Source organism: Streptopelia decaocto (assembly GCF_964273445.1).
Source record: "Streptopelia decaocto genome assembly, chromosome: 5".
NCBI lineage: Eukaryota > Metazoa > Chordata > Aves > Columbiformes > Columbidae > Streptopelia > Streptopelia decaocto.
The window spans coordinates 8,010,394-8,020,622 of NC_138659.1; positions in this window are offsets into that span (position 1 = coordinate 8,010,394).

The window sequence follows — 10,229 nt, forward strand, 5'->3', positions numbered from 1 at the left end:
CTTGATCGGGTGCTGCCGGCTGGAACAGCAGCGAGGAGATGTGCTTTATATCGGGTGGGAGGCGGGAGAGCTGGGAGGGGAGACCCGGCATCGCTCCAGCCTGCAGCCAACCAAAAGCTGCTCTCTGGCAGCACCCAGCAAAGATAACGGCTTAGGTAGGATTTCTTTTTTTTTTTTTTCTGTTAATGGATGGTGGGGGAGTGGGAGGCTGAGGCTTGTCCTTGAGCATCACAGTCAGAAGTGCTTCCTCGATAACAGGAAAAAACAGCCTCATTTCCACCGACGTGCGGAGCTTGCTGAGTAACTGCTGGCGGGGGGGTAGGCAGATGCAGAGAGAAGGACAGGTCAGGCACCGTCATGCATGGCAATTCGTCAGCTCTGTCCTGCTGCCCAAGGGCTTCCAGTCCTCCCGGCGCTGCACAGGTTGGCATCATGGCAAGATGCTTTTCGCCAGGTGACATAAGCAGGGGGTGCCAGTCCCCAGCAGAGTCAGGCTGTTTTTCAGCATCCCAGAGGCAGATGCAAAGCCTGGGGGAAGGGTTTGCACTCCCAGGACATCATCTTCGTCATAAATTCTCTGCTGGGTCTGTGGTGGGAGAAGAGAAGGGGAGGGAATATGCATCAAAGAAATTCCAAGCCAAGTGTGGGAAAGCATCTGCTAAAGGTGGATCCTATTGAGAACCAAAGGAGGAAAGAAGAGACTAAAAGCAGGTGAGAGGTTGGAAAATCGAGGAGAAGGACTGAACCGGCAAAACAGAAGAATGAAGAGAAAGCATTAAACCGGTGCCAGACACCACACATCAGCAAACCCCAAGGTCTGATGCAACAAGCAGAGAGCTCCGTGACAGGCAACAGGTCCCCTGGACCAGTCATAGAATCATAGAACAGTTTGGGTTGGCAGGGACCTTCAAAGCTCATCCAGTGCCACCCCTGCCATGAGCAGGGACACCTTCACCAGCTCAGGTTGCTCAGAGCCCCGTCCAGCCTGGCCTGGGATGTCTCCAGGGATGGTTCATCCACCACCTCTCTGGGCAACCTGGGCCAGGCTCTCACCACCCTCAGTGTAAAAAAAAATTTACCAAGGCCAGGCTCATGCAGGCTCCTGGAACTGCCCTTCCTGCAATTCCCTGGTTGGTGGCTCTGGGAAGGAGTGACCCTAAACCCCTCTGCCCATGGCTATCCCAGAGCAAAATCAAGAACTACCAAGAGCTTCTTGATGACCAGATATTTGGCTACAGATAAATATCCAGAGCTACAGAAAGCCCTCATTCACACCTTCCATGTGCCTTAAAACCACGACTAGAGCTGCAATTTTTGCTGTGGATTTAAAGAAAGAAGGGGAAGAGGAAGGGAAATGCTTGGCTACATCAGCCTGGTGCTCCACCCCAGCTCGCTGCCATACTGGGAACACTGGTGTCACAGTGGTAGTGCCAGCCCCCATCTCCCCACGGATTTTCCCCATAAAGTGTATCGGGAAAGCGTGTGTGGTTTTACCTTGTCCCCTCTGTAGCAGCTTTTGAAGCACTTGGCTCGTGTGAGGCAAAGCTGACAACAAGGCAGAAGTGAGGAAACACCTGCAGTGGGAGCTTGGTCCCTCCGCAGGAGGGAGAGACCTCTATGAAACGGCCATAGAAGGGAAAGAGTCACCACAAGGCTGTGTCTTCTTGGGCACCATGACCACTCAGCCAGAAGATGCACAAAGCCATCTGAAATGCCTCACTCACGACAGAATCCTGTGTTTGGATGCTTGAAACGGGTGCATGGCTCTGGATCATGCCAGTATCGCACGTGTGGGTCTGAGCCCACGCACAGGAATGGGATCAGGCTGTTCTGGCACCAACCTCCCCACCAAGGCCGGGACAGACCCTCTGCCATGGTGCCCACCCCCTGCACAAACCAGCTCCGCTCCCTTGGGGCAGCTTTTTTAAGTCTCCTCTTCGATGAGGTAGGAGATGCTGTTCAAGGACGGGCAGCTCACCTGTGTGGGATGCAGTAGGTGTGATATTTGATAATGCAGAACCTTTCAGTAAGGTTACGCAACGGCCCTCAAGCCCAACAACGTATGTGTACTCAGATGTCTTCATGCCACTCTCTATCTAATTTAATTACGTGCTTCCTGTCTCATTTAGCTTAGCAGCCTCCCGCAGCTTCAGCTCAGTTGCCTGTGTTATCAGTCCTTGTTTTGGAACAGAAAAAAAAAACAACACCACACCCTCATCTGTGTCGCAGTGCCTGGGGCTGGGCAATTCCCGTAACTGTGCTGCAGCCTTGCTGGCATGAAGCCCACCTCTATTCCATGGGGATGGACCCTCCTGGTGTTCCATTTGCCCCAGGCAGGGTGCACTGGGGGGTCCCTGCATGCTTGGGCTGGAGATGGCTGGACCATGGAAGCACCTGCAGTTGGAGACTGACATCCACAGCCACCGTTGGCCATCACAGCGCCAGCATTTGCAGGAGTACAGCTGCCAGCTTCCCCGTCAGAAGCCAAACACAAAACCTCTCAGGCCCAGTTATTGCTGCGTGTTGTTTCTGGGTTAGTATTTGTGAAGTGCCAGCAACCTTGAAAAATAGGAAAATTAAGTTGTCAGCCCTGAAACTACACGAATGAGGTGGGTAACAGGGAAACAAAGTGGGACTGATGGCAGGGTGCGAAGCATCCTTGCACATGAGCCCCAAAGCATAGCCACACTCTGACGAGCTTCTAGTACCAGGTATTTTTGTATTTGAGTGGAGTAAGAAGAGGAGGATACAGAAATGGATGGAAGGAGGAGTAGGAGGAGAGGAAGAGCCAGGGCCAGTCAAGCCTCTGGGGTCTTGCTGCACTGCAGAAGACATGGGCTAGGAGGAGCCTGACAGCTGATTTCTCCTAAACTGATGGAGATCAGGAGTGGTAAAGCCTTAAGTCAGCACTGTATGCCCTCTGCTTTTCTTTAACAGAGGCTGCCAGAAGCCCTACAACATCTGCATGAAATCACGGAGATGCTGAATACAAAGGAGTAGAAAGGAGAGACTTGAAGGCACTGCTGGCATTGCACAGCCCCTTCCTCCACCAGCAACCCCTTGTTAAGCTCTGGTTGTGTTTAAGGAGAGATGTAGGCAAAGGAGTTGAAGAAAGGGTGCTGGCAGGGGTTCACCCATGGCAGGATGATGCTGCTGTGCAGGAGGAGCGTGGCATCACTCAGAACCTGGCGATGGTGCCTGGGAGGAGGGGGAAAGCCGCCAGGGCTGCAACAGCAGCCATGGGTCTGCAAGGGGTCCCCAAGGAGCCACATCACAGCTGGATCTCAGCCATGGGCACAGTTTATGAGACGGGGATAGCCAGGGACTGCTGCCGGGTGCCACGTATGTGTGGTTGCAGATGAGCCTTGCTCCATCCATGGAAACCACCCCTTTGCAGGAGAGGCAGCTGCCTGCACAGGCAGCCATGCTTGTCCCTCAGCAGCTCCCGTGTGACAACAGGCTCTCACCATAACCCACGGGGCATTTAATTGATTCCCAACAAAAGCACACGCTGCATTCACATGAAGCACGAGAGGAAATAGCTGCTCTGGAAAATTGTAGCAGTGCGGAAAGACATTATTGAAATTAAAAAAAAAAAAATTAGAATTACAAATGAGCTTTTCAAGGGGCAGCTGTTATCCACTCTGCTCACGTGCTTGCTTTGCACAGTGCTGGAGCACATCTGCGTAGGGAGAGGTATCTGACAGCAGGTATTTTTAATCTTTGCTTTCTGTTCCCGGCACCTGCTCTTTTAAGCCACTGAAGAGGAAAAAAATTACAAAGACGATGGCTAAATATATCCTAAGAGGAGAGACAGAGCAGCACTAATGGCAGATCCTTCTTTGGATGCATGTAAATTGTTTTGGCTCAGAGACAGGCTTAGAGGGAAGAAACAGCAGATAAAAAGGAAAAATAACAAAAGAAGGGAAGAAAATTCGGGGCGGGGGGGGGAAAGGCGGGGAGGGGACAGAGGGACTGATAAATTTCACTGCACCACTTTCCAGAGAAAAACAAACTCATTTAATTTTTGTTTTTAAATGCAACCCTGTGCAGACCGTGCAGCAAACACTCACCTGTTGCAGGAAGGGTGGGCTGTGCATCAGGTGAGAAACACCCAGAACTGAGACAGGTCCAGGTCACCGCTTTCCCTCGCTTGCCAGACGCGCTCAGGAGATGATGCTCTGCTCAGCCTCAGCCCTTCCCTGCTGAGTTGTTTCCTCCGGGTGGGCAGCAGCCCCTATGAGATTGCTACAGTCCCCTTCTGCAGCAGCTCTCCCACCATGCAATTTTCTACTAACACTGAAACAACCCTTCCCAGCTGCCCTCACTCCAATCTCTGTCCTTCCTAGCACCAACCCTTCCCCTTTTAATACCTGGGATTGCCCTCAGCTGCTGCCTGAGCCATCCCCCAGCAAGCCCAGGCTCCTCCAGACTCCCTAAATTGGCCCTTGGGTCTCACCAAGTTGCTCTGATTTCTCCAGCTCTTTCTGTCCATGTCTCAATCGTGCACACCCTGCTCCCCAGATGTGCTTCCCTACTTGTCAAGCCAACCTTTGCTTTTCCCATTCCTTACTTCTTTGCCCCTGTCCCTGTTGTGAGCCCTTGCCCTGGGCTTTCCCGATGACTTGCCAGCCTATTCCTACTTGCGTCTCCCCAGCTTACCCTCCAAGGATGAATCGAGCTGAGCCCTTGATGCGAGCTGCCTGCTGGAGCCCTGGGCTGCTTTTTATAGCCTGGAGAAAATATTTGTTTGCCCTTCCTGGCCTGATCATGCTTGATTGATTTGCACTGTTGTCTTTTCTGGGAGACCTTGCTCATGCATCCCCATTGCTGGTCCTCGTACAGGCACCAGACCTGGCGCTTGTTTCCCTGCCCCTCACTGCGAGGAAGCTTTGCCTTTTCCAAGGGCGACTGGTCCTGATGCTGCTCTTGCTCAGGTCCTTGGGTTTGGGGTGGGCAGAAAAGAACAGCAATGCACAGGTGTAAAGCTCTTCAGATTTACCTTCTTTATAGTCTCCTAGATCCTACTGACAACATTTCAGACTCATCTCTCCAGACTGTACCTCCAGGGAGGCTAGAGCTAAATTGCTTTAATAGAGAATACTGCTAAAAGTTAACACATTTCTTCTTCACTGCCCCATCCAGCGCATCTGCACCAGTGAAACCAGTATGCAGAAGAAAAAGGGCAGGGTTGAAAAAGGCACAAGCTTCTCCCATCCTTTTCCTCCTCAGCAATTACGCTAGGAGACACCCCTCCATCCCTGAGCTCGCAGTTCCCACTTTCCTCTCCACACAGGAAAAAGTGCTCAACTCACATCTTTTCAGATACTCGGGCACAGAGCAAGTGCTCTCAGGCTGTTTATTACATCCTCATGGTCTCTATACAGTGAAGGTGACATGACTCAGGGGGGATATCATCACCTGGTGTGGCTGAGGAGCTTCTCCAGCCTCTTTAGGGGAAGGTGAGCCTAGCAAATGAGTGGCTGAGGAAAGTTCCCACTTTCCTCTCCACACAGGAAAAAGTGCTCAACTCACATCTTTTCAGATACTCGGGCACAGAGCAAGTGCTCTCAGGCTGTTTATTACATCCTCATGGTCTCTATACAGTGAAGGTGACATGACTCAGGGGGGATATCATCACCTGGTGTGGCTGAGGAGCTTCTCCAGCCTCTTTAGGGGAAGGTGAGCCTAGCAAATGAGTGGCTGATGAAAAGGGAAGGTCAAACTGAACCGGAGGCTGTGCCTTCCCCTCAACAGGAATGAATCAGACTGAACAACTCCTGCTGTAATCTGCCAACACCAGCAGCACCCAGACACTGTGGAGGCAGCTACAGCATCAGGACCTAGTTAAAATACAAACCTGGTGGAAGGAGGGTCTTAAAAGAGTTGGTCTTTCTGCCCAGGTTTGTGGTGTCTCACTGCTGAGTTCACTCCACACAGTAATGTCCTCCTGAATTTCTTCTGAGCCACTGCAATCACATTTCCCAAAGAACAAAGACATCTTAAACTGCATCTTATTCAGTGCTTGGGTTTTGGGTTGGGTGCTCAAGGCCCCTTCCTGCCAGTGAGACATGGCCATCCCACCAAGGATGGAGGTGCCAGAGAGCTTAAAGTCTGAACTCTGTCTGATTTTGTTTGCTTGTAGAGGAGGGGGAAGAGAGATTGTAGGAGAAATGAGATACTTTGATTGTGGTTTATAGGGAAAGGGGACCTACACCAGGGAGTACTTGTTCAGCAGGTCTCATCAGTAACCCCACAGAGGACTGAATGATAAACACAACATGAGATGCCTCCTTCCCCTCATTGCTTTTTAGCTGCTAACTGCAGGCACTGATAGAGCAACATGAAGACATTTCTCCCAGGGTAACACCATTACCTACACTGTAAATGCAAAGCCGAGCAGCTCCTCACCCGTCACGTTTTAGATCCAGCCCGAGGCACACAGCACATGATGCAGACTGGGAGTTGTGGGGCTACTGGAGACAAGCGGATCACAGCACAGCTGGTGCCCACACTTCCTGCCACACCAGATCCCTCCAGAAGCAGGCATTGCTTTTTCTTCTGTGCCTTTTTGCCAGAAAGGTTGTGGGTTTTTTTTTTTTCCAGTAATACACTCATCCCCTTTTGCCACTTCCCTCCCACACCTTTGGTTCCCTGAACTCCAGTTGAGTTCACTGCAGACTCGAATTAGAGATACAAAACCCTCCAGCAAACCCAAGAAGAGGCAACAGAGCAGAATGATTGACTTTACTAAGCAAATACAACACACACACCTTTATTTACACTCCTTTTTTTAATATATATATATGAGAAAGCCAAGAGGAAGCACAGCTGTGACCCTGCCAAAGCAGCCGCTGGCTCCTCGCTCAGCCAGCCCCTGCCACAAGCGCAGCACGTGGAGCGGGGATGGAGGAAGAAGATGACACAATACTGGGGACAAGCAGACGCTCTGCAAAGCCCAAGGGGTGTGTGGTAAGATAAAAGCATTCTGGACTAGCAGCAAAAGGTATTTCAATTCCAGTTCTGTGATATAATGCTTCTATACTGGAGAAAAAAAGAAAAACAGTACCAAGGAAGAAAAAAACTGCAGCAGCCCCAGGAATGAAAGATAATGCAGAAATTATGCAAAGCGGTTTCTTCTTATATAAAGGGCAAGGAATAGCAACTAGGAGCTTTATAGCGACAGTAGGAGAGGGATGACAAGACCAGAGAAGAATGTTTGGGGAAGTAAGAAGCAAAGAAATAGGAGGGACTGATGGGGATGGAGACTATGTAAACAGGAGGGCATGAGAGGAGGTAAAGCAAGACCCAGGCTCAGATATTGGGGACAAACAGTGCTGGTGGAGCGGGAGGTTAGCATGGACAGGAGTGCTTCAGGGAGGACACAGTGAGGAGGAGGAGGAGGAGGGAAGATGATGAGGCCAGGACTGAGAAGGATGGAGGGGTTTGGAGGGAGAAGCAAGAGGCCCCCCAGGGAGGGAAGAGCTTGCGCTAATGGGTGAGAGGCACTCCAGGACTGGCGTGAGGTATGCTTTGCTATTGCTCTGAATGCTGTAAACATTTTGGTTTTGTGTCTATCGGTGAACATTCAGTTCAGTTTGATACATGTGTTCTTATGGGTAACTGGAAGCCTAGCAGAGTTTTACATCTCTTATTACTAGTCAAACTTACACACGAGGCAAACACAACACTGGCTAAAAAAAAAAAAATCTCAGTTTATGTCGGTTATGCCTAATTCTCCTATTTTAACATGCACATCTATGTCTCAGAAAAGCTTCTCTAGGAGGAGACACTAAATAACACACACGTAAAGTCACATGCACTCGCAGCCACCCACACACACCTATTTCCCTCCCCTGCTTAGACAAGCAGGACTTTGCCCTTCACACCTTCCCAGCATGAAGGGCAGGAACCCAGCGGTACATTAGTAAGTCCAGTAAAAGTGATGGAAATCATCTCAAACCTGGCTGACAGGCCAAAGCAGAAGAAAGAAACTCAAAGCAGATTTGGGTTCTGCATCTGCTTCTGGAGTTAATGACATCTGAAGCTTATAGAAAAGGCATTTTGTTAACTCTTCTTCCCTTTAGCTGTCAAAGGACTTGGGAGCTGACTGGCTACGTGCCAGCAAACACAGAATAAAAAGAGCTGAGCAAAATGTTTTGGGTTTTTTTTTTCCCTTCTCTTCATGTGATGGCACACCCTGACATTACTTGAAACAGGAGCAAAATTTTGGATGTGTGTGCTCATGGAGAGGGGAAGTGGGGTTTGTAAATTATGAATATCCCTTTCACTTCAGTAAGAGATGAATCAAAGATAGGATATTTGTCCTTGATGGGGATTAGTCATCACTCAGTGCTTTCCAAAGCTTTGGCTCAGTCATTATTTCCTTAATCAGCCCCTGGTTGAAGGGGAAGAGCTATAAGCTGCCTATTTTAATTCACTTCAGACTGACATTTGGCATAAAAGAAGCAGCTGGTGCCAATTCCTTATTCTCACAAAAAAAAAAAAATTACTTTAAATAACTATCCTGCTTTCCTTCAAGAGAGACAAACTGTAACAGCAGCAATAAAAATAACCGTGATAGACTCATATGCCTCAGACAATACTTTTGCTCCACTCTATGCTCTAGGATGTTTCCCATGGAGGATATTGTCTGGCACCAATTTAATGGGCAAAACACTTCTACATCAGCCAGCACAAATACAGCTCCTGTCGGCATTGCAGCATCTCTGAATGTGCCTGTTCAAAGCAATTCCCCAGGTTGACGGAGAAGAGAGGAGAGCTTGGTTTTCACAAGGTGTCATCGACTTTGAGGTTTTTCCGCGAGTTCTGACATGAACTGAAAGGATGCCAGCACTGATGCTGGAGGAGCTTGCTGAGGGATGTTCCCTCCTGGGCTTTCTGGAGTTACATTCTGAATAGGACCAGCCTTTGTAGCCATTGGGGAAGCCAGGGAATTGTCTTTACTTCTGAGTTTCTGGTTCCTCCTTCCTTGACACAAACATCTTGTCCTGCTGTTTTCTCATGGCCTGGTTGCCTCTGGGACACCATGGGTGGCTGCAGGACACTTTGCTGAAAAGCCTTGTCTGGGATGCATCAGTTGGCACTGGAGGTCAGCATCACCCAAGCCCACTCAGAAAGTGTGCCGGTGGCTTTAAGAAAAATACCACAAGGCAGTTAACATGACCTTCTGCCTTCTCTTTAAAAACTATGACTGCCTAAGCCTGCTGCTGCCGTCTCTTACATCCAGGACAGCACAGGGATGCTTCTTGCATGTACAGTTGAAGAGGAGGCTGAAATGGAGGAAGGCCACCAGACAAGGTGGCCTCGCTTCGTCCCTTGCAACATGGCTTGTTTGACACCACAGCATGGGGAAGCTGAGCTGCCGTGTTGCAGGCGTTGGATCACCAGTCACTGAGCTGTTTTGCAGCCACAGTGACACTGGGTACAACTGGCACCATAGGCTATCTCAAGGGGGACAATTTCAGCCAAAGCAGCCTGTGTCCCTGAGAGATCCCAGTCCATCCCGTGTTATGCAGGTGTAGTGGACACAGTGTTTCTTGGAACGGAGAGTTCTTCCAGCCCCTCCTCACAATCAGTGGCTTTGCATCCTCCTTACAGGTCAAGCATTGAGAGTGTTTCACCACAATGTGGGGTGACTTGCCCCCCCTCCTTACCTTTCACCTATAGCAGGAGGGGATCTATAGGTGATGTGACTCTGTTCCACTTCCTATAGCCCAGATGCCAGCCGGGACAGCCACTGGATGCATGACTATATCCTTTGCTTCTGTCTTTGACTCCATCCAGAGCATTGCACAAGTTCCCCCAGAGACCTGTCCCACTAGAACTTATTTGCCACATGCCTTGTTTGCTATAAAACTGTAGGCCCATGAACAGTTAAACTCACAGCTGGTTGAGTCACTGGATGATGTAGACCCCTTGGATGAATCTGAGGCACATTCCAGTGCCCACCTTTCACTGATCTTTTCCTACAAAAGAACTGGAGAATTCTAGAGCCGATCAACCAGGTACTGAAAAGCAGGTTTCCCTACTGAACAGAAATTGCACTTGCACAGTATTTACACTTTAGTGTCTTAGAGACCAGAGGAATACACCTCCAGAATAAACCAAACATGCTTACCACTCCTATCTTTATCCTAAACCTATTTGTCCTAATGTCCTGCACAACATCCTTACAAAAAGCTTCAAAACCTGCTTCCTATCTACTG